The following is a 25,129-nucleotide window of genomic DNA, read 5'->3' on the forward strand; positions in this document are numbered from 1 at the left end:
GGTAAGGTCATGAAAAGGTTAAGATTAATCTTCTGATGCACAAGAGCATCAAAATAGTGCTAAGGGTCCCTTCGGGTACCAGTACGGAATGCCTCATTCAGTTGGGTATACATGACACGTTGGAAGAGATAATCGAGGCACAGCATACGGTTCAGATGGCCAGGCTCTCCTCCTCGGCTGCAGGAAGGAGCATCCTGACAATCCTACGGTATAGTGCCGTAGAAGAGGAACGTAGTCAGTCTCTTACTAAGAAGCAAAGGGCCAACATTATGGTCGCTCCGTTTTCCCGCAACGTATATCCGCAGCAAAACGCGAACAGGCGGAAGGCCAGGGGTGAAGCGCTGCTCAAGAGTGTTCGTGCAAACCCGGAGTCTGCACACTTCGTATATAGATGCGGTGCAATACGGTCGGACAGCCAACTTATCGGTCGTTGCAGTTGGTTACGCAGGTTGTGTTATTCCCTCCGCGTCTATCAGAAACACCACACCCGCTGAAGCTGAACAGGTAGCCATAGCTCTCGTTCTCCTTGACAGCTCCCGGCAACACATCTATACAGACTCACGAGTGGTGGGGCGAACTTTTGCATCTGGATCGGTATCGGCTGAAGTAGTTCGCATCTTAGGTCATAGAGATATTTCTGAACACGTCATAATTTGGTTTCCGCCTCACCTCTGATCACACCTGGCCTCCATGGCAAACCTAAACGACCTCTCCCACGCCCGAGCATGCGAACTTACTCACCGTTCTAGGCAGTCTTCGGGACCTTCAGACTCCAACCTAATGGTCTTTAGGGACGTTCTCCTCACTTTCAACGAGGTGACCAACCATTATCAGCTGGACAGAAGGATCTTCCCCCTTCCTCATATGCAACTTTGTAGGGCCCAGGCATCTACCCTCCGCATGCTTCAAATCAGGTCGTACCCAAGTCTTCATTCCCACAGCCAGTTTATTGAAAGCATTGATACAACATGCCCAGATTGTGGCACCGTATTGTACGTTAGACCATATGCTCTGGCAGCGCCCCTCATCACACGATTCTTGGCAAATGACCGAAAAGGAATGGAGCTCTGCGTTCAGGAGTTCAAGAACTTGCACATCAACTCTCGGCTGTCCAGAGGGCCCACGACGCGGCGGTGAAACTCGGCCTACCCGTTCCGACGTTGGAGTTGCCCGCCGCTCTACCTCTTTGAGGTAGTGTTCCTCAAGACATCAATAAAGTTCCCTCCCTCCCTCCCCCCCTGCCATCCTGCCTGCCTGCCTGCCTGCCTGCCTGCCTGCCTGCCTGCCTGTCTGTCTGTCTGTCCATCCGTCTGTCCATCCGTCTGTCCGTCCGTCTGTCTGTCTTTGGTTCATGCACGGACACATGAGCTTTGTGTATACGATGCAGCACCCTTGTCCGGGAAGGGCCGTTCACCCAAAATAAAAAAGGACCCGTCCTCTAATCAGGGGCGGGGCCCCCTATTAGGGTGAACGTAACTGGATGATGAGGGGTTGATGAGTGATATGTACTCTGGGACGCAGCACTTTCGGGTGCCAGCTCCCCTTCCTTTCTGAGAACGGTAGTGTGAGAGTTGTAATATTACGTGAACGTTGTGTGTATGTTTGTGCACTGTGATGAATATTATGCGCTTCAAAGGTAACCACATAAAAGTTACGCTTGCGCATGGTATGGCTGCGGACGTGAGTTCTTTTTTTATCTCAGTGGATGTAAAAATTTGCTCCCATACTGACCGGAAAAAGTTCCGCGATGGATGTAAATGAAAACTCCCCTAAATCTATCCAAGAACCCCCTCTTGTTAGGGAGTAAATTTTTTACTCCCTCCGGATGGTGTTTATAAAACCCCTATCGGGGCGTGCGCTAGAGGACAAGTCGTTCGTTTTCTCCCATCTCGGCTTATTTTTGTTTACAGTGTATATCTACTGGGTTGGAGCATTGGATGACCCACTATTACGCAATTTGCATTGTGTGACGCATGGCTCTTCTTTTGATGTTGTAAAATGCTTTATTACTCATATTAACGCAATTCCCTTCTGGACATTAAGCCTGCAATACAGTTTAGAAATGAGTTCTAAGCACTGGCATAACTGTTATTATCGTGACTGTTCTCATCCACTGCTTCGAAAATTCTTGCAAGTAAATTTCGTGGATGTTTTACCAAATTTAGTGGTATCTACTAATTTGAATCGCCTCCCTATCGGCAAAGGTTCATGCGTGAAGTATAAGAATCAGTGCGTTTTCTGATAGCCTTATTCTCCTATGAATACTTTGTCTCAAGATCAAAAAAGACCGATATTATGCTGTATTGGACATTCTATTTCCGGCCCCACTTTACCGTTCACTATATATTGTATTGTCTGATTACGTAATATTACACGTAACGAAAATGTCTATTTCGCCAATAACCTAGACCACGGTGTTACCTATATTGTAACACCATGACCTAGACATTTTTTACAAGGTGCATACAGGAGCAATACTGGTAAAATACCTAGTTAAATGCCAAAAGCATATTTGTGTCCTCCATTAACTGCGGCCTCTGTGAAGTTCCAAAACAATGCAAGATTGCTTTATTATTTGTAAGAAAGGCATAGGACGTCCAGCAGAGGGCGTTTAACAAACGATTGTATTTAAATTATCATAGTATCCATTAATTTGCACCGCCGAAATGCAATGATATGCCATGCAGTTGACATGCTGTTGTTAGTGGGCATGCACAGTTTATGGAAAACTCGCATGTTGGACAGGCATGTGGAACCAATGGTGTCTTTGCGATGCCACTTTGTACAAATGACTGTGCAGCTAAAAGGCTTACGACCAATTGCAATATCAGCCGGACTTGTATACTTACTTCATGAAGTGGGCGCTGCTCAAATGCCTTTTTAGACATTGTGTTGTATGGGATTTGCTTTGTATAACGTCCACTGCACATTTGTCGAATTGACGTTACACGTTGTACGCTATGTATATACGTAAGCTTACGTATTAAATACTTCGTAAGAAAGAAAAAAAAAGCTTTGGCGTGGCTCAGTGGTCAAATACTGGGCTGGTACGCAGCAGACCTGGATTCAAATCCCATTGTGTCAATTGTGTTTTTTTCTATTTACTATGTCTTTTTTTCGTTCGATACTGGTCACGGACACCGGCGGCGGTGGATTACTACGGCGCCGCGCGTGACCCGTGTTCTGATCTCATAACAGATTTCGCTGTAATACTTTTTTGTGCTGTCTTGACATGTCTCTGGTGCATGGAAAGCTTTGATAGTGCACACCATGAAAACGAAAAATGCGCCTTTTAATATTCCTTAGAATAGTGTCCGTACACCTGTAACGCAGCTCGATGAAGACCCTATAGGTTGAAGCACGTGTTAGAGCAACGTGAGCCCCAAAAGCACATTGTAATTACTAAATTAGTAAGTGTGCAATCGCCACAAAAGCTCCTTCACACGTGTACACTACAACATACATAATTTGTGATTACAGCTTAACCCGTGGCTGAGGGGAAAAAATATGACACAGAGAGAGAGACAAAAATGTAGTCTATAGAATAACGAGTCTAAAATAACTGTTTTAGACTGGGAAAAGGAATTAACGGATTTGAAAAATATATGCAGAAAGATGGGAGCACGTCTAAGCCGCAGTCATCAAAGTCGCAACATTACTAATTGTTTATATGAACGGGTCCAAGTTTGTTGTCTTCAAGAATTTTAACAGCGCTTTCGTCACCCTCATCCGAGATGACTCCTCAAGACAAAATTTCGAAATGGTTATTGACAATGGTGGTCTCTCGTCAAGGCTATTCAAAGTGACTGTGACTGTATACATTGCAGCGATTGCAGTCTCCGAAGTGCTCTGATGTCTCCTTGCTATCAGAGATTGTCCAGAAGAGAGTAGTTAATTATTCAGATGCAATAGAAAGATGCCTTCGCGAAAACAACCCTTAGCCACAACTGACAAAGCAAAGTGGCCTCTTTTCGGCGGAGTCCATGTAGTTGTATCCACGTATCCCATGCACTTTACCATACAACTGACAAAGCAAAGTGGCCTCTTTTCGGCGGAGTCCATGTAGTTGTATCCACGTATCCCATGCACTTTACCATAGGTCGGTGAACTCCCTCGTCGGTCCACTCACTACGGCTCAATCAGACAAAAGTGAAGCTGTGAGTCTGAGTCTGAGTGAGTCCGGCTGAGTAAGATGATGGCGAGTTTTAGTCATAGTGAGTGCAGTCCAGAAATATTACAGCGAATCTGATTCGGAGTGAGTGCGGTTGAGGAAACCTTTGTTGAGTTTGAGTCATGTATAGCCTATAAAGCCAAATATATTTATTGAGCGAGTCTGACTGTGCATCAATTTTTTTCGGCAACCCATGCACTTCACTCAGTACATTTTCGTGGAAGCGAAAAGCAGGGGAGAAACAATATATTCACGCTGTATATTTAAAGGGACACTAATAAGCAACTTGATTTATATTCGAAAATTGCACTCTGAGAACTCAAAAGCCATATGTTTCACCATCATAAGTTCATTATTAACGCAGGAAATCAAGGTTTTAGTTTCATAAACAAGTTTCGCGCGAAAATCTGAGCGCATGACATAGCATAAACTTAATTTTTTTCCCGGTATTTTAGTAGCTTTGACTCAATGAAGTTTTTTGAAACATCGTCTAAGTCTATGGCACCCACAGATTGCAATGTGCTTCATTTTTATCGATTGGAAGCTACGAAGGACCCAGTAGACGCCTTGTGAAGTTGTTACGTCATGGTGTTTCGTGCGGGAATCTCAAGATGACGTCGTCACCCCCATTTTCTTTCTGCGCGTTTTCTCGCTTAGTAAGTGTCGTGTCGCGGTAAGAGTGGTGTTTTCGAGGTTTTGAAATTGTATACTTTACTATTACGTGAAAAATCGTTTTACCCTTTAGTGTCTTTTTAAGCGTATATACAATTAGTCCCAGCCAGAACTAAAGAAATCCCACTCAAATAAAGGACACATTGTGTCTTCGTTTCATCAGAACAGCACTGTATGAATGTCACAATAAGCCGAGTTCTAGGTAATGTGACGTGTTCTATACAAGCCATTCGGGCGGTACGAGCACGTAATTATGTCTATACATGAAGATAGCAGGCAACGGGTATGCTGGAAACGTTTTAAATAATAAAAAAAGCTTAATGAAAATTCTTGGGGTTTAAAATCTCAAAACTACTATATGATTATGAGAGACGGCGTCATGAAAGGATCTGAAAATTTCGACCACCTGGGATTATTCAACGTGCACCTATGGCCTCAAGCATTGGCACGTGGCTGCGTTAGTCATAAGGATTAGTAAAGCCATCTATATATATACACGCACTGAGTGTGTTTTAAAACTGGTGAAGCCCTGGAAAATAAGAAACAAAAATTTTATACGATGATATACGTGCAACGTCAACGAGCAATCGTTTCTCAAAGCCACGTCGCCCAAGATATGGAGGCCTGTGCAATCAGGCCTGCACGTGGGCACATACACGGAACGCGTAATTGCCACAGCCTCCGAGGAACGTATATCTACAGGAGTCCCAGATATATACGAGACAACATCGCATCGGGAGCAGTCGTCAGAGGAGCATTTTCGGATTGCCAATTTACTCGAGCGCGGCCCCGTCTCACGACAGGTTCCGCAACCATGGCGTATATGTGTGTATACATATACGTATACGCATCCCACGACACGGCACACATGCGTGCCTCGAGCTCGTCCCACGGTGAGCGCGCGGGGGCGGCCACGCGCGCGCGCCCGTTTAATCAGCCGCGTCACTCGATGATAACTCCTGCAATGACAACGCGGTAGGCAATGACGACGACGCGCAGAACGAAAAGAGAGTCAGAAAAATATCCATCTGCATTCGACAGGCGTTTCCCGGTGCAATCGCGCTCGCGCAGAGAAGGTCTCTCAAAGGCTCACATCGCTATGTACGCGGAAGCCTACGTAGATGATTAAAAAGGAAAGAGCAAGAACTCCGCGCGAGTAGAACAAGAGGAGAGACAGGCGAGCAAGCGAGTGAGAGAAGGAACGCGATAGTAATAACAGCGCGCGGTTTGAGAAGGAGAGAGAGGCTGAGCTGCGCGTGATGGATGAGCTCATCCATCGCCGCGAATCCATCGCGCGCTCGGGAGTGTGTGTGTGCGTGAGCGCTCCACGCGGGCGACGATCGAACCGAGCGCGGTTATATCGCGCCGTGCCCTTGGCTTCGTCCCCGTGGCTAGATCGGCACGCTTGACACATGCGCTGGAGACAATATGCAAGGTGCCGTCCCGAAGAGATCGCCGGGTGCACACCCGCGGCCAATCGTTCGGGCAATCCGACGCGATCGGCGAAGTGCGCGCGATGAGACTATACGCGCCCACTTCGCCATCGAGTAGACCGTGCGGACACGATTCGATCTGGCGAATTGCTCGCTCGACGGTGCATAGGGCGCCATGCTGTCTCTCCGATGGATGGATCGTGCAGCTCGGCTATATTGGAGATTGCTTGGACTCGTACGAGCTTATTACGGCTCCACACGACTTGGCATCCGAGGACCCTGAATTTGGGCGTGGACAACGCGTGCTGGGATTAGTCAATGTGAAGTGAGGCGAGCCATAGTGTATACGCGTGTATACGATCTCGGGATTGCGAGGAGGTTTGAGTGCGGCACGCGTTTTGTTTCTGGAGGATAACGCGTCAGCTTCTTGACCCTTCAGTGAACGGTTCTTGTTTTGTTTTTTTCTTAAACTTGCATTCGATCGCCGTTGGGAGACACAGATCTGTGCCAAACTTTACATGTTTTCGATTGTCAAAAACAGTGGTCCACACACAACGAATACAATTTCATGGGAATCGACTTGCAAGTTGACTTCGTAATGAAGTTAATTGAGGTCACTAATAGCTGAGCAAGACTAAACTGCTAATAAAACTGAGATTTCGTCAATGTGTTTGTTCCCAAAAACGGAAATTCCTAGAACCTTCTCAGCATCAGCAACGTCTTGAAGACCCCTGGAGCAACACAAAGCATGTGGTAAGCTATAGCTAATTTGTTTTGTACTTGCTTGTCTTCCATGAGTTTCTACAAGATATGTCCTAACTGTATTGACAGGCATTGGTGCGGAAGAATTAAGGTTTCGCATGGGGAAGCCTTTTCATACAGCTGGTTTATAGGTCGCAATGCGAATCAAAATAAAACACTCATTTAACTTTAACTCGGCACATAAATTAGGTAGAAGAATATAAATTATCAAAGCTCAGTAATGGTACCATGCATGTCTTCGATTAGAACTACGACAATGTCGATTATTCCGGACGTCTGTGTTTGGAAACTGCTGAAACAGCACACCAAAAAGTGCGCTTCGTTATTGAAATAATCAGATTGGACAAGACGCGCTGCTTTCGCTTTCGCTTTTTTTTCTGACGGAAGGAGCAAGATTTTCTAACGATCCGCAGTGTTCTATTCCCGTGCAGGTAAAATGCCAAACGTCGTGCAGTAAGGCTGGCCCGGCACGAACTACATAAAAGAGAATTGACAAAGCGTAACATAGCAGCGAAGTCGAGTTTGAGTGACAAGCTTATTGGCATACTTTTCTAGTTAACGTTGAATAAAGCGCCTATCATTCGCTTTGCTGACGACATCAATCGTTCTCCAATAGTCGATCGGGGCAGTGGACAGGTCCGTTAGACGGTAGCTTCAGCCAGTAATGGGAAAAAGTGAAAGAAACAGCGCATAAACAGAACGAACTGTGCACGGAAACAAACATCCTTGACAGCCGCAGGGGTGACCCGAGGATTGATATCCTGGGAAAATGCTCCGAGAAGGTATTTCTCGCCACTCTGTCAGCATCACGAGACTCAGGGAACGCGTGGCAGTACTTTCCCACTGTTCGTTGGGCGAAAAAAAAAAGTAAAATATGCGTGTAATAAGAGGAGCCCAGATGGACACCAGCGTGGAAGAGGCAGAAAGACGTATTTACGGAGGATGAGAAGGAAGATGAGAAGGGAAAGGGACGCACCCTTGCGCGTTCCGGAGCGCTCCAACTCGCGCGCGCTCATGGCGCGCGAGCGGCGAGCGAGAGAGGAGGACGGTGCGAAGTTGCGCGCGATGGCGCGGGAGAGGAGGAGGCGCGCGGATCGACGCCGGCTAGCGAGCGCGCTCGCCGCAAAACGCGCGTCGGTCCGCTCACCGCGCGTCGGCGCAGTCCGGAGCGCGAGATCTTTTGCACGGCCGAAAGGCGCGCGGGAAAGCGCAAAGGAGAAAAAGAGCGCGGCGCGAGTGAGCGCGTGCGCTCCCGGTCGGTCACGCTCCTCCCTCGGGTCAAGCCCCGCCCACGACTAGCGTCGATACGCGCGCGCACATTGGCGCAAGGGGGGCCAATGGGCGCGACTGGCGCAAGCGTGATCAGGCGCGCTCCCGCGCTGCGCACCTTTTGGCGCGGCCAGTCGCTAGCGTGCTCGCCTTTTTGACCAGACGCGCGCGCGCTCGCCCGCGCTTTTTCGGCGTCAGCAGCCAGCGAAGAAGGCAGGCACGTCGACGCCGGCTGCTAGCCCGTCGGCGGTTTTTGGCATCTGCGTCACGACGCGTCACCCGACTCGACGCCGGCGGCTTGAACGAAGCGCGGGTGAGTCAACGCCTTTCACTCACCCTTTCTCACGAGCTGCCTCCCCCGCCCTCCCGTTTTTCCTGCATCTGTCGTGCGCTGATTGCGATTACTATTTATGTCACTGGCAAAAGCGAGGCGTTTGCTTTCTGTGACAGCAGTAATTGATTTCACTTTTTAAGACAGTCATGGTGCCTCCCAGGGACATACAAGAGTTTCAGTATTGGCATTGCAATTTAGCAGTGATTTACGTTCGTGAGTGACAATTTCATGAAATGACGCATGATCGAAATTAACAAGTTGACTGGTCATTCACGAGGACGATACATAAACCCTTCTTATGCACGTGTCACACCCCATCGTTTAATGTTCCTGATTAATTGGCAATACGAGCCCATATTTTTTCATGTACACACATCATGCTTATGTGTGATGACTCAATTTCGCCTGCACAGGGAACAAGAATTTACAGTACAGACAGGTTAATTCAAGACAAATGCACGAATGCCACACCAGATTCGTCTTCGTTTCTATGGGGTGTTAATTTGGGTTATAGGTGGCACCGACCAACTGGTATTGTTTCATATCTGCTAATCCCTCCTATTATAATGTGGCAGCGAATTCCTTCTCTTTATTTTTTTTTCTTGCTTTGTTATTCGAGTATTCGCGCCGATACTCATAGTACTAACAGAAATGTTCATTTACAACAGTGTGGGGGCTTTCTGCTATGACGAAGGGTCATCTTCGGTGATGTCGCCAAAAAGTATACGCACAGCAGTACATGACTGTTGCGATGGTAGTTGTGCATTATCGCACGTGCGCATTATAACATCGGTGATGAAGACCTATACCATGTTTTAAAGGTGTTAAGGCTCAGCTTGCAATGTTCGAAACATGACAGCAGCACACTGCCGAAGAAGAGGTGATTCTTTAGCACACATAGCACATCTTAATGCACGCGGCTGAAACAAAGGTAGGTAAAAATATGTTATGTTTTTCATATTGGTGCTCTTACCTAAAAAGAAACAGCTGATTGTCATGAAAACGCGTTTTTCTTGTCACGCACGTCAAAATTTAACAAATGGCGCTTCCTCTCTTTCAATCCGTCCGTAGTGTGGCCAAAAAAATATTAATAACGTAAAATGAAAGCAACCGACAGTTCGTATCAACATATCGCATTGGCTGACTAAGGTGCCCAGAAGCAACGAAGGCCAACTTGGAACCAGTCCCCCTCCCCCTCAAAAAACCCTCGCCTCGATTGACCGCCTTATCCAAGTTGAAGACGCACTGAGACGCACTCCCACGCGCGCTCTCGCGGGCCATCTTAACGGTGCCTCCGAAGAGCGTCTCGGCCAATCGGGAGTGAGCTCGATCAGTGGGCGGAGCCGCGCTTTAATTGAAACCCCGCCTGTGCCTTTGTTCTGGGCACGAGGGTGAGGAGGGGCACACGGAGGAAATATCTCCCTCGACTTGACTTGGGAGAACGCCCGCGAGGCCAGAACGGGTTTGTTTTTCGGGCGCGTCTGCAAAAGTTAAGCGCTTCTTGGCGCCCTCTATATTGCCGGCAGGTCTTCACTGCTGCATATGGGATGAGGAATTAAGTGACCAAACGAGAATGACCGCTTGCAGGTCGCCTTTCACATGGCTGTTACTAAAGCCGTAGCACGTCTGTCCCACTTGCGCTACCAGACGCAAAAATAAATAAATAAATTCATTTGCGAAGAGTGCGAATACCTATACACACTTTCCGTTTATTTTTCTGGCAGTGTAGTTAATTCCAAATGAATTATATGTCTGCAACTATAAGCGAGGACTACGAATCAACAGAACCAGAACAGGCCACAGCCTTTATTGTGTCATGCTTGGGAAACTTAAAAAGTATAGTTATAAACAAAGCCGACACTGGGCGTCTCTTGTACGTGTAATGTGTTCCCTTATCTGAAGACTGGCTCTTAGTTTTAAGCAGCTCGATCTATTATACGCTACGTGTTACGCGATATTTTCTTTACATAACCCATATTAAGCAGTGATCGAACGTTAATAAATCGCAGATACGCGGTAATGTGCGTGTGTGTGTGCGTGCGTGCGTGCGTGCGTGCGTGCGTGCGTGCGTGTGTGTGTGTGTGTGTGTGTGTGTGTGTGTGTGTGTGTGTGTGTGTGTGTGTGTGTGTGTGTGTGTGTGTGTGTGTGTGTGTGTGTGTGTGTGTGTGTGTGTGTGTGTGTGTGTGTGTGTGTGTGTGTGTGTGTTTAAAGGGAGCGTTATACACCCGATAGGGCTTTACTCTACGAATAATAAAAAGAACGGTGCAAGGCGACATCGAGGCGTCGGCATTATAGCCTGGGCGACGCCACATGAGGGGTAAGCACGCACTTGGCTCACCCCCCCCTCCCCCCCAGCGATGTGACGTGGGCTTGAACCTTACAAGGCAAAATCCAGCCCACGCCCATGCCTGGTCAAGCCACATCCGCTATACGTCACCCTATAACCACATTTTATACACGTTCACAAAAGCTTTTTTTTATTCCGAAAATACTTGCTGACTGGACTTATGCACCTCTCTAAAGCGTTACAAGATTAACGGTGTTACGTGGACGGCTAATTCAGGTAAGAGGCTTCTCGTATCGCGAGAACGAAGCAAGACATTTTAAACAGTGTAAGTTTATGGTATTCTATACTAATTCTACCTTGATTTTATCACTAAACCATTCGTAATGAGCCGAAGTTCTAACGTCCCATGCACATAAACAGCACTCGAACAATGCAATTAAAAAATGTCAAAGCACTTACTCAAATAAGACTGTGTACTTGTATCATCTCCTTTTCTATAGAAAGGGAGATAAGCGAGTGCATTGACCAGTCCTGATTGCATTTCGTTCCGGCAATGGAATAAAGGTAAATAAATAAGTATAGGATAATAATCCACAACATATAAAAAAATTATTGGCTTAATTAAGGTGAACGACATTCCTCAAAGCCTTTCTTCAAGTCAAGTTGCGAGTGTAAAAAATGCATTCAACGCCTTCTGTAATGTCTGACTAGACCGGTATACGTCGAGAATCGTCGTCTCTTCCGAGCCAGGGAGATTGCATGCGGCATGCCACGTGGCATTTAAACGAAAGCATTTTTTGCATCTGCCGTATCTTGCCGGTACTTAGCTACGGAGCAGAAACCTGGAGACTTGCAAAGAGGGTTCAGCTGAAATTAAGGACGACGCAGCGAGCAATGGAAAGAAAAAATAGTAGGTGTAACCTTAAGAGACAAGAAGAGAGCAGAGTGGATTAGGGGACAAACGGGGGTTAAGGATATCATAGTTGAAATAAAGAAGAGGAAATGGACATGGGCCGGGCATGTAGCGCGTAGACAGGATAACCGCTGGTCATTAAGGGTAACTAACTGGATTCCAAGAGAAGCAAGCGGGTTAGGGGGAGACAGAAGGTTAGGTGGGCAGATGAGATTAAGAAGTTTGCGGGTATAAATTGGCAGCAGCAAGCACCGGACCGGGTTAACTGGCAGAACATGGGAGAGGCCCTTGTCCTGCAGTGGACGTAGTCAGGCTGATGATTATGATGATGATGATGATGATGATGATGATGATTTTTTGCATGCTGTAAGCACGCAAAGAAATATGATATGATTAAGGGTATATGATCATGAGAGACGCCGTATATAGTGGAGGGCTCCGGAAATTTCGACCACCTGGGGTTCTTTAACGTGCACCCAAATCTGAGCACACGGGCCTACGACATTTCCGTCTCCATCGGAAATACAGCCGCCACAGCAGGGATTCGAACCCGCGACCTGCGGGTCAGCAGCCGAGTACCTTGTCCACTAGACCACCGCGGCGGGGCGGCTCATGAATATGAACACAGAGATGTGCTGCCACTGCAGGTGTGCCCCTTGTTTTTTTCTTTTATTGAAGTAAAAAATAAACGAATGAGTTGTTGTCCTTTGCTATTCGGGTGTTCGTGCTGCATTAGAGCTGTGTTAAGAGTTGTTCAAAAGCAACCAATATAGATTGTTGGCCTGAAAGAACAAAACAAAGACACAAAAGAAGAGAAATTATTGCTTGAGAGTGGTCTGCGTTAGCTGTTAATCATGTCATTGTTAAATGTGGACTATATCCAAAAACCAAGCGAAAAACCTTCGGTTTCCTGCAGGCTATATCTAGCACGTTAAACGGGACTTGAGTAAGAGTGTAAATTTTTCAGGCCAGTGTATCTATATTCAGTACCACGTTAAACGAACTATCAGGTCGAAATTTTCGAACCCTTTCACTATATATAGGCTGTGCCTCTTAGCATCGTGTACGTCTAGCGCGAACAAATTCAAAAATTCTAAATAAAATTTAATTTATAATCTACGATCAGTATAACATGAAACAGAGAAATCCTGGGCCATTAATTAAATCAAAGAAACGGGGTTTGACTAAGCTTGAGCCGCTTATTGGTCTCAGAGAAAGAAAATGCAGAAACTGCAGGTATCTTACTATATATAGCATGTTCACCCTCCTGTATACACTACACGTGAGGACGGGAAAAGATAGTCGTCGTCATCACCATAATCCTAATCATCATTGCAGCATGAAAGTTGTCGTACATGGAAGACCATGGTAAATATCTTCTTTGTATGGAATGATCCCCGAAATATTGTTGAGCAGGTAATCTGGAATTCATTGTCCAAACGCATGACAAAAAGACTTCGCCCCCACTTTCCCTTGGTCTCGACAGTCCAATAATAGTAATAAAAATGCAAACACCCGAAAACGCTCGACCTCCACTCAGGAGGAGTGCTGTGCACGGTTATGTACTATTTTTCGCAGTTAATTCGCGAATTCTGCTGTATCGTGCCAGGAAGCCTGTTTTAAAGGAGGCACTATAAAGAGCAAAACGATGTTTTCGCATGTTCGTAACTTACAACTTCACTATCCCAAAAACACCACTCTCATCGCGAGACGACACGCGATAAGAAAATAAGGGTGCAGACATCAGCTTGAGATTGGCGCCTCAAACATCGTGACGTCATAGATTTTGAGCCATCCACTGGGTCCCAAGTAGCTCCTAATTGATAAACATGACGCTCATTGTTTTCTGTGGGTGTCAGAGACCAAGCATACGGAGCGTCAGTAAGCTTCATCGAGGCATTCTCTCGAACACACGAGAAAAAAAAATCATTTTTTTTCAAAACTTTCAATGTTACGCGCGGAGATTTCGGCATGAAATTCAAAACAGGAAACTTGGACAAAGATTTTCTCCGTTAATAAGGAACTTACAGTAGCGAAACGCATAGCATTGAAGTTCTGAAAGTGCAGTTCGTCTATCTAAATCAAGTCATTGTCTCGCTTTAGTGCACCTTAAAACTGACTAACTAGGAATGTATATACGCACCCTATACGCGTTGTACTTGCATCGTCAACGCTGCTTTTTTTTTATCGAAGGATGCAAATTGACGGACTTCCCGTGCATGCGCTTCAGGTGTGCTACATGCCCTAATATCAAAGCAAAATGTAGCTTGTATGCTTATATGAATCTGGAAAAAAAAAGAACTGCTGTATAACGTCTGTACTATCGTTTCATTTAGGAGAAATGGTTAACAGCTTTAATGCAACTACAACATGCACTTTAAATAGAATTCCATGGCCGTATACCGCATTATATAAATGACAGGCTACAAAGCGACTGCGGCGTGACAGGTCAGTTTACGCCGTTTGTTCACCTCTTAAGCTTTTTTTTTTTTTTTCAATTCCTAACCAGCAATAGCTGCGTGGTATATATTCCCACCGACACAACGAATCAAACAAGGAGAAGGAGGTCGGAGAGAGTATAGAGAAAAAAATTTAAACCAATATCAAGGCATTTTGTTTTCATTTTAAGTTAATCACGTGATAGGACGTAAGTGAACGCAAGAGAAGATCAGGCACTAAATTCTAAATGTACGCATGAGAAGAATAATTAGTTTGAAACAGGTTTTTCATTCCCTCACGTCACGATACCGAAAAAAGAAGGGCCCTTCTGCTCGTGTCTCTTTCTTTGATTATTCGAGTTTAAGGTGTGCGCTTGTTTACACTGTGTGCGACTGTAATAATTTTTCCGCTGCCGGCATATTTTCAAGCGACAATGCTTAAAAATGTTCGGCTTGTAAGTAGATCTCAAAGGATTTTGTGGGGTGAAACAAGATCCTAATTGCCTAAGCTGTCTTCATTCATAAGTGATTAGCGGACGGCCTTTGCTAATAACATGTATAAGCGGATATAAACAGCGCCAAAAGACGGACCCAGAAAAAAGAACACACAACAGCGCTAATTTATGTTGCCTTGTCGGGCAATGAAATTGGCTATCTTTCAGGTGTTTGTATACGCGCAATGTGAACGGTTTGTCGTGATGACGCTTGATGGTTGTTTATATAATGCCTATTTGCTATTTCTATGTTCATTTTATGCTTCCTTTTTGGACCCCGCAAGTATATATTGCGCGCTGTTAACGAACGAACCTTTGTTGTATAAGTCAGCGCATGCGCTGACTTATACAACAACTGTATAGTGGTTTCTGTCTCCCTTTTTAAAGTGTTCAGTCGTTTCGCGCTGTTTTCTTTCCATATCCCGTGACAACACATCCAAGCATCCTCACTTGAGCTACACCGAGCTAAGCCAAAGCAGTTTTCGGGGTTTTGTCCGCATTTTGACAATTCCTCGTCATATATGAAATACGCACAAATTCGTGAAATACTCTGTTTGCGTCCACCGCGGCATAGCCCTGGTGGTGCTCGGCTGCTGACCGCCGAAGGTCGCAGGTTCGATGCCGTCCGCTGAGGACACATTTCGATGAAGGCGAAATGCCAGAAGCCAGTGTATACGAAGTCGGCGCATGATGTCGATGTCGGTGCACGGTAAAAAACACGACATGGTCGAAGTTTTCGAAGCGGGCACCCCTACACGGTGTCTCTGAATCACACCATGGTTTTTGAACGTAAAACCCCGCATATTGTTAATATCGCTATTTTTTTGTTTGCGTGCTACTATATACTGCTTCTTTTTCAAAACACCATATATATAGTTACGTTATAGGAAACATTGCGCTCCTTCATATATCTTACGCAACCTTTTCCTCGACGTTCAGCTGACATAGCGTTAACCGAAGCTGAAGGGATTTTAGTGCGCTTTGACGATGGCGTGGCGCGTGCACGGGAAGATAACGAAAATCGGTGAAGATCGAGTCAAAGGATATTAGTAGATACATGGAGCCCTTACTATTAGCATAAAAAATGAAATCATGCAGCTCACGCTGGTTAGGGAAAATCAGAGATCATCGAGAGAGACCTGTGTCGTGCAGCCGACGTATAAGATAGGCCGACGATGATTATAACATTGATTAGATACATAATTGTGACAGAAATGTCTATTTATTCAGACAAAAAAAGTCCGCTGTATATATAACACGTTGTCTGCGTCTTTTATGCGAATGCTTTATTCGACGCGCAACACACGTCCGAACTTATGCGGGAGTGACGTCATATTCGGACGCGACACGCGGCATCATGCATGCGAACGTGAAGTTGATGGTTCCTTTTCAGCAAAAAGAACGCGCATAGCAACAGCGTTGATGGCCCACTCTGTCTGTACGCGTCTTGATGTACGCTCCTCATTTTGCTATAGTTTTTGTTTCGTTTTGTTTTATACCCCCCCCCCCCCCCTCCCGCTTGTATGTGCATGAAACTGAAAGGCGGGGAACTGCCTTTCAGTTTCATGCACATGCACCACATGGCCAGTGAAATAAGGGTTCATGCGATATGACTCGCTTCCGTAAAGTCGCATACACATCGGTGTTCAGAACTAGGGGCGTGCGCCCGGGGCCCGAGACAATGCAATCGGCGGAGCTTGCGTTATTGATGGCCGCTACGAGCACTTGCATGTGATTGCGCGCTAGAGCTGCAGAAAGGCCGTTGCGGGGACAATGGCTCGAGAAAGAAGAACCGATGCATCACCATACACGCCTCATTTCTCGAGAGCTTTCGTGTATTTCGTGATATATGCGCGACAGAAAAATGCCAGTTTTATATAGACATATGAACGGGAGACAAAAATAAGTGACGCGTGAGGTGGCACTCCGAATGCGATGATATTATGAAGGTACATGCTTTATTTCCTTTTTTTTTTCTCTGCATCTTTTCGAGGCACGCGTGCCTGCTTTAGAGTGCCTGCTTTTTATGCGCCTTCGCGCGTGCAGCTGACATACCATATATTTGTGTCGAGGTCGTATATTGCAAGTCGTCTGTGCCTGCCTGACAGGTAAACACTCAAAGTACAAATAGCAATTGTCTATAGCACACAACTTGTCTCAAAATAGTTAACGACAGTTCACAATTAGCCACCGTGCCTTTGGAATCCGCAGTGTGCGACGTTATTGGTTTGGGTTAATTACTGACAGGGGATCTTATGAAAACTTAGGGACTTCGCAAGGAACTCAACAAACTGGATGATCAACCTCTGTCGGAGCAGGGAATTCTGCAGTATCGACAGGATGCGACTTCACAGAAGAGGGCCCTGAAAGCGCTACTACACTTTTTGCGATCGACCGGCCTTACTGAACGGTTGTAGCTAGGACGCCCTTCCTGTGTGTGTTTTCGTTTTCTTATGAGTGTGCGTGCGTTTTATATCTGGTTAACCTCCCGGCCTTTCCTTTCTCTCTCTCTCTTTCTCTCTCTCTCTCTCTCTATGAGAACGAAGTTCACCGAACAACAAGGACGGGTTGCAGCGCATACTTCAAAGCATTTATAAATGCCTTGAAGTAATTTTTATAGAAATTGCGACAGACAATATGTACTGCTGCTTCTAAAGCTAAAAGAGCACAATCAGTTCACATAGCTTGCTCTAACTTAGGGCTAAAATTTTAAGTATAACAAAGAAACGCAACAGTATATAAATAGCTTAAAGGTAAGGTTTGGCATGTGGTGCAATGGAAAATATTACGTGTGGCATTAATAGATTAGAAGGTGGTAGATTGGGTTCGACAACAACAAGGTGCATTCGATAGTTGATATTAAAGTGACAAGGGGGAGTAGCAACGGCCACGCCACCTATGTGAAACACATATAGAACAATTGGTCAATATTTGTAGTAACGGAATACATATACCGAGAAATGAAAAATGCAGCCTAAGCCGACCGGGGGTCAGATTCACGTAACTAAATCCCATACATGCAACGGGAGCGTAAACAGCGGCCTTGCATTTCATTACAACTAACAGAGAATTGTCTGTTAGTTCTAAATATTATTGTGCCTAACTATGAAACATAGCCCTTAAGTTAACACTTGCCTAGCATTCAAACATATACACACACTGTACACATTACTTGATTTTGATTTTAAAAAATCGGCAGATCCCACGTACCTGGGAATCAACGTTACGCGATACATGCGGAGGGAAGGTGACCGTGTTGCCATTTTTTTATTGAGTGACACGTCTTGAAGTGACACTAAATATATGTACAAATGTTGCATGCACAGACATATGTTGAAGAGTTGCAGATGTTCACATAACCAGTTGTTTGCATTTGCGCAACGACGCCAACTGGAACATGCGTATTAGCAACACCAGAAGCTGATGTGAAGCGCTGATGCTCGCGAAGATGTTGGTCCTGAACACTGCATGCTACATAAATCAACTTTAGCGCATGGCAACTAACCGAAATTGGCGTTAACTCAACGTCGTAGCTGTATCAAAGGGGTACATATGTAATGTTTATAAAATTGGGTAGGCAGCACAGCAACCTTTATTGACGTTTCACGAAGATTAGCATCCATTTGAAAATGACTTCTGAGACCTGGCGTAGCTCAGTGGTAAAATGCTTCGATGCCAGGCAGAATGCTTGGGTTCGATTCCAACTGGGACCCTGACATTTATTATTTAATTTGCATTCGTCGGGTCGACGCTACCGATGACGGGTATTCCTTAACGCTCGCGCGTTAAAATTGTCCATGTGTGTTCTCGTCGTTCCTGGGTAGATACCAAGTGTCAATCACCTGTGGCACATACCCGCATACCAGCGGCACATACCCGCCCATCGGTATATGCAACTGTATGCCGAGAAGTGTTTAACGACGTACGCGACGAAATTGTGACATTATTCATGTCTTGACCAGTGCGCCATATTCGTCAAACCATCTTACCCTCCCATGCTATTTCGGTTCCCGCCAAGTTAAAGGGATGACCACGAGAGCGCCCAAACGTAAGGGGCTAGATAGATAGATAGATAGATAGATAGATAGATAGATAGATAGATAGATAGATAGATAGATAGATAGATAGATAGATAGATAGATAGATAGATAGATAGATAGATAGATAGATAGATAGATAGATAGATAGATAGATAGATAGATAGATAGATAGATAGATAGATAGATAGATAGATAGATAGATGCGCTCAAAGTTACCGAAGTTTGCAAAGACATGGTGCGAGTTAATAAAAAAACATCGAATGTCGAGTGCAGAATAATTTGTGTGAATCAAGAGACGGAGATGGTGTTCTTTATAGAGCAACCGCCGGCAGCCTTTGCACACATCCTGGATTTAGAATATTTGCCACGTATCTGCATGCTTCTCTGCAAATGTATTCAATACGATAGTCTGGAGGCACTGCGTCAGATACGGACGCCGTCTGGCAGTAATGTCGGCAAACAGGAACTTGTGCAGAAACCAGAGCATGCTTTGGCAAGTGGGAGCACCATATTGTCGGCAGAGCGCTTTTTGGTGTATTGCGTCGAATTTTCGGCGAAGCGTATAAAACGCCCACCTTTTCCTGCATAGCGTCCAATTCTCAGCGCAACGTAACAAAAATTATGGTCTTCGAAATTGCGTTTCTGTATACTAAAGCAACACACCACCTGATACTCACGCATTGATGTTTGTTGTCAGATATGTGTAATATTTGCTTTCTGTTCGACAATGTTCACAAACCAGATCAAGTTGGATGGGTCTTGAGAAACTGCTTAAAATTTCGCCGAGTGGCTCAATTGAGTGATAGGCGAACATTTCTGTGTTGAAGTATCCGGGGAAAGATTATCGCCTTTGAAAACAGTACAGCGAGCCCAATGCCTCAAGAATGTTGAATCTAGTGCGTACCTGCTTCAGGGCCACAAAGGCTTGGGCCCTGATCAAGACCGACAACCCCACACATGTTACGTTCAACTATATATGTTCCACATTGTGGTTCATGTACTTTAATATGGCTAGCCGTGTTATGTTGAGCCCTCAGTCGCTCTTACCAGCGCAGTTCCTTCTACTTATTTTCTTTCCGATCACATTAGATTGATTTGCAAACATCTTGACCACTCCATATAAAGCACGGTGAACACACATCTTCCTTATGCGTTTGAGATGTCGTCGTATAAGTTTAACATGCCCGTAACTTCATTGTTTGCTGAATTTAAATTTATTAGATGCGAAGCAGCTCTCTGACTATAGCCTGTGGAACGCTGTCCCGCCGTACCAACGCGCCGTGCGCCGCAGGTATTGGCACGGTGCCAAGTGGTCACGCCGCTACTGCGCGTTGACGTCATGCTCCCCTAGCAGTGTGCGCTGATGTCACTCTCTTTCTCGCTTGCCTCGCACTCGCCGCGGCCATGGGTCGTTCCATCCTCCGTATGTATGTATTCCCCTCGAGTTCATGACTTGGTCAAGAGATGGCGTAGTGTGTATATGACCCATAGTTCAGGATGATGGCGCAGAATTTTTCAAAGCTTTTGGGTTTAGGGACAGGGAGGGCAAAATAGATTTTAAGCGGGTAGAAATAACTAGAAGTAGATTACCTGATTAATAACTACAATCAAGGCACGAGTGAAAATTAAATCCTTCACTGCAAAGTGCCAGTCCTTAACTTCCCCATTTAAAGGAAATAAAAAAAGACAAATCTAGTTTTTGTTCACTAAGTATTACGGCTAGGTGGCGTTAGCCACCGCCCGATCTAAAGGGTACAGCCATATCAATCCACTAATTCATTCATCTTGGGAATAATATACTTAGATGGCGTTAGTGGTTCTCACAGCACATCCACGGAGGGAATGATGATGGGTGGGGTGAATCATCCGTGCTTCCGTCCGTCCGTCTGTGCGTCCGTCACTCTGTCCGTGCATGCTTACGCCCGTCCGCCTGCCCGTCCGTTCATATGCGTCTATCCGTCAGTGCTTCCATTCGTCTGTCCGTGCTTAAATTCGTCCGTTTGTCCGTTCGTCCAATTCGTCCATTCATCCGTCTGTCCGTCCACCCGTCCGTGCTTCTGTCCATCCGTCTCTGTGTCTGTCTGTCTGTTCGTGCTTCCGGCCCTCCATCCGTGCTTCCATACGTCCAACCATCCGTCCGTGAGTCAATCCGTGAGCTCTTAAGCTTTTAAGCGCGCAGCGCTTAAGGCCTGGCCCCACGTACCCGTTGAAGCGCGTGTCTTTATGACGCTGCGCCGCGAGCTCTCTCACATGGAGAGAGAGGGCGCGCATTTCTTGCAGCCACGCACCCTCTTTCTCCCTAGAAAGAGGGCACGGCGCCGCGGCAAGAGGCCTCGTGCTGAAGCGCTGCAACGGGTGCGTGGGGTCGGGCCTTTGAGCGCCCGTTCCGGATTCGAGCGGCGTAGGCGTAGTCGTAAGCGGCAGAGTGAACGAGGACGAAAGAGAGTGCACGAAGTGGAGAGCAGAAGAGAACGAAAGACGGTGACGGCGATGAGAGCGCGAGGAGGAGGGAAAGATAGTGCTGAAGGTGACAGGTACCACGGCGGCCATTCGCGGCGCTAACCGCCGATGATTGTCATTACTAAGGTACGTATCGCAAAATCAGAAACACATACAGGTCGGCATTTTTAGGGGCGAAGCTCCTTAAGACCTCACGATGTCCGCCGTCTTCCGTCTGTCCGTAACACCATGTAACCTTCAACCTATAAGCAACAGAGGGCGCTGTGGTTAATTGTAGATGTGATGGCGCTGCAACGATATATATATATATATATATATATATATATATATATATATATATATATATATATATATATATATATATATATAACCACGCTTCATACCACACATTCTCTTCTCTCATATGGACGAAGACGAACGCAGGAAAGCGCGACGTGCTGAGTATCAGCCTCGCCGTCGACGGGGGAAGCTACCACGCAGACAAAAGAGAAGGAAGCGGATGCAAAGCGGCAATGGTGACAACAAAGTTCTACACCACAGGCTAGGGCTAAGGAAGCAAAGGCTAAGCGGGAAAAACGCCAAGCTCACGCGCAGTTGAGACAACCTGAAGCGGATGCAAGGCAGCAATACCGACAAGATAATTCTACACCAGAAACGATAGCTAATGAAGCTGTGATTATGAAGTCAAAACGTAACCCGGAACACGGAACCTCATATCAGCTATAAAGAAGAATCACCGATATATCACAATCGGTCTCAGCACTATCTCTGTGAATAAAAAAATACATAAGTATCACAACCACAATCAGTCTCAGTAATATCTCAACTTTAATCACAATAATCACCTCCGAAAGCTTCACCCCATAATTATCTTCAAGCAGCTTGAAATGCAGTGATCTTTTTATTACTGAGTCTCTACTTCGAACATCAATTAAAACCGGCATTATTTGGTTTTTTGAACAATAGAATTTTCTTTCTCTTTCTGCATCGCACTGCAGCGGACAGGTGACGAACGAATGAATACAAGTCCAGGTATCTTATGTGCATAAGTACGAAGGATTTTCAGCACAACAGAGAAGCAAGAACAGTTCAATAGGAGCAACGCAGTGCACGTGATCATCGTCTGTTGATCTCGTGTTTGCATGAAACGCATGTGCGGACTAAATAAATATTCTCACACATCGAAACTTGGGCTGCGCGCATGTTTGGCAAACCTACGTGCGAATCACCGAGTGATCTACATTTCAGGTGACCAATAACACTGTGCGGAACAGCTATATCGTACACGAAGGTCTACCTAAAGGACTCGTATAAATTAACAAAGCGACACAGTTAGCACAGCGTCAATTACATGTGGCACACGACGTCAGAGGAGAACTCTAAGCATGCTGTTTATTGGTCGTAAAGTATTATCTTACTTTGCTTTAAATTATAATAATCTTAAGTAATATTAGTACGATTGTTAGTATTTCTCAAACGTGTTAAACGTAATAGCACGTGTGATACTATTCAACCCATAGATGCACGGTCAGAATCGAAATTCTGGCAGAACTGAAGTATAAAATGACGAAGTTCATGTTACAATGTCATAAAAGCGATGTCAACGTTAATGCGAATATTTGGATTTGAAGTAGTGTAATGACACACCACTTCGATAATTCCTTCGTTTCTTTTGTGGCAAACTCGTTCCTTTTTCAGTACTCTCTATCTCATCTGTATCTCCCAAATTCAAACTGGTTAAAGCAAATTATCAATTTGGTTGACACTCCTAATGCGCTCTCATTTTTTGTTGTCGTTAGTTGTGCAGAAGATTCCAATGGGCAGATAAATAAACCTAAATGACGAATTCTCTTTTTGCTGGCTTTCTGAGAGACGTGACTGTCTAGACATCGCAGGTTCACGACAGTAAAAGAATACATTCTTTATACAAAAACGCATACCACCCGTACCAAACCCGCAGGTCGCGGGATCGAATCTCGGCTGCGGCGGCTGCATTTTCGATTGAGGCGAAAATGCTGTAGGCCCGTGTGCTCATATTTGGGTGCACGTTAACTAACCCCAGGTGGTCGAAATTACCGGATCCCTCTACTACGGCGTCTAGCGATAATAATCATATGGTGGTTTTCTGATGTTACACCCCACATATCAATCAATCAAACCCGTACCAAACACCTTTGGCACTTCTCTGCTTGCATGTCAATATATTCACGGTGAGACAATTAGTTCTAATATTTACGTCACAGCGATGATATACAACTGCTACGAAGATAACGATGCGCTCTTCCAGACAGTAGATCGAAGTGCGAAGTCTCACTTTTGGGCACACTTATTACTATAGCTCATATCTCTACGTTTTTTTTTTTTATAACACATTCTCCAGAGAAACAGTGGGTTTTAAAACTTCTTGAAACTTCAGGGTAGGTTACTATGCGGGACGCACTATTGAAATTATTTTGGTTAACATTGCCTCTGGTGCTCTATGATGTGCAGCCGTATAAATCGATACGCTGCAGCGCCTTTTCGACCTGCGTGCGCCTCGAAATGCGGTTGCAAATGCTTAGAATTGAACCTGCGAATTTACGCATAAAAACCCCTGCATGTGGCATACAGGTATATCAGAGGGCGCCACTCTATCGACGACCCCGTTACCTTCGAGTAAAAAAAAAAAGGATATATGCATACTTGAAAGCGTGTCGCGTTGCAGTCAGATATTTCACGGCTAACCGTTCTTTCGGTCGGACGTGTTGTCTGCATTGTCAAAAAGTTTAAAGAGGTTCACACAGAAAGTCAGTTAGTTCACGTGTTCAGGTTATTGGCCGTTGTGCCCAAGAGCGTCTCAAGTACACGCTACACCACAATTTCGTACCGCGACGTCGGTGTGGTGCCCCGCCGCGGTGGTCTAGTGGCTAAGGTACTCGGCTGCTGACCCGCAGGGCGCGGGTTCGAATCCCGGCTGCGGCGGCTGCGTTTCCGATGGAGGCGGAAATGTTGTAGGCCCGTGTGCTCAGATTTGGGTGCACGTTAAAGAACCCCAGGTGGTCGAAATTTCCGGAGCCCTCCACTACGGCGTCTCTCATAATCATATAGTGGTTTTGGGACGTTAAACCCCACATATCAATCAATCAAATCGCTGTGGTGTACACGCACGCGCTGCCGCTCACACTGCATATGTGGCGCATCGCAATGAAGTGGCGCGTCGTTTCGTGTCGCGCCATCGATGGGCTGTCGTCTTGTGCACTGCTGCAGCACGGGCGAACCGGTTTCAATCTCGAAGAGCACGCCGCTTTCGGCTCTTTCTCTCAATATCCACGTATAAGAGCGACAAAAAAAAACAAAGTTCAGGCACGAACAAACGAACACACACGAAGGGGCGGCAGGCAGGCAGGCAGCCAGCTCGAATCGGGTGGTTGAACCGGCGCGCGGCTCTTAATTCGCTGATAAAAAGAGGGGTGCCCCCACTTCGGCTTCAAGCACGCGCAGCTTCGGGTTCCGCCGTAATAAATGCGCGCCGGCGTCGCGGCAGCCAGCCTCGTATCGGCCGGCATTCATCACCGCTGCCGCTGTGTCCGAACTTGTTAAACTATATCGCGCGGCCCAGGACGCGCTGCTGCGTTGACGGCCACTGCATGCTGTCAGGTATACACACCACGTGTATGTGTTCGTGTGTGCGTGCGTGCGCACACTGACATACCTGAACGTATGAGTGTGCGTGCGTTCGAAGGGCACGATCGCAGGAGCGCGCGTTTGTTGGTAAGTGTCTTCCTCCGCTATGCGGAATATAAAGCTCGCACTGAGGTATAGAGAGTGGAGTGCATGAGAAGAAAAGCTTCCGAAGAGAGAGAGAGAGAGAGAGAGA

At 46.0% G+C, this 25,129-nt stretch overlaps 2 protein-coding genes across 5 annotated transcripts in view; one reads left to right on the plus strand and one right to left on the minus strand.

Annotated features, from left to right (window-relative positions):
• LOC119172814 (glycine receptor subunit alpha-4-like) overlaps positions 1-25,129 on the minus strand; it is a 379,910-nt gene that overhangs the window by 159,546 nt on the left and 195,235 nt on the right. The gene's annotated exons all lie outside the window — the stretch shown is intronic.
• LOC142786811 (paired box protein Pax-6-like) overlaps positions 8,444-25,129 on the plus strand; it is a 209,882-nt gene continuing 193,196 nt past the window's right edge. For both annotated transcript variants that reach the window (XM_075884467.1, XM_075884469.1), the window contains exon 1: positions 8,444-8,620. The gene's annotated coding sequence lies outside the window, so the exon portion shown is untranslated. The remainder of the gene's footprint in view (positions 8,621-25,129) is intronic.

Source organism: Rhipicephalus microplus, unplaced genomic scaffold (assembly GCF_043290135.1).
Source record: "Rhipicephalus microplus isolate Deutch F79 unplaced genomic scaffold, USDA_Rmic scaffold_32, whole genome shotgun sequence".
Taxonomy (NCBI): Eukaryota; Metazoa; Arthropoda; class Arachnida; order Ixodida; family Ixodidae; genus Rhipicephalus; species Rhipicephalus microplus.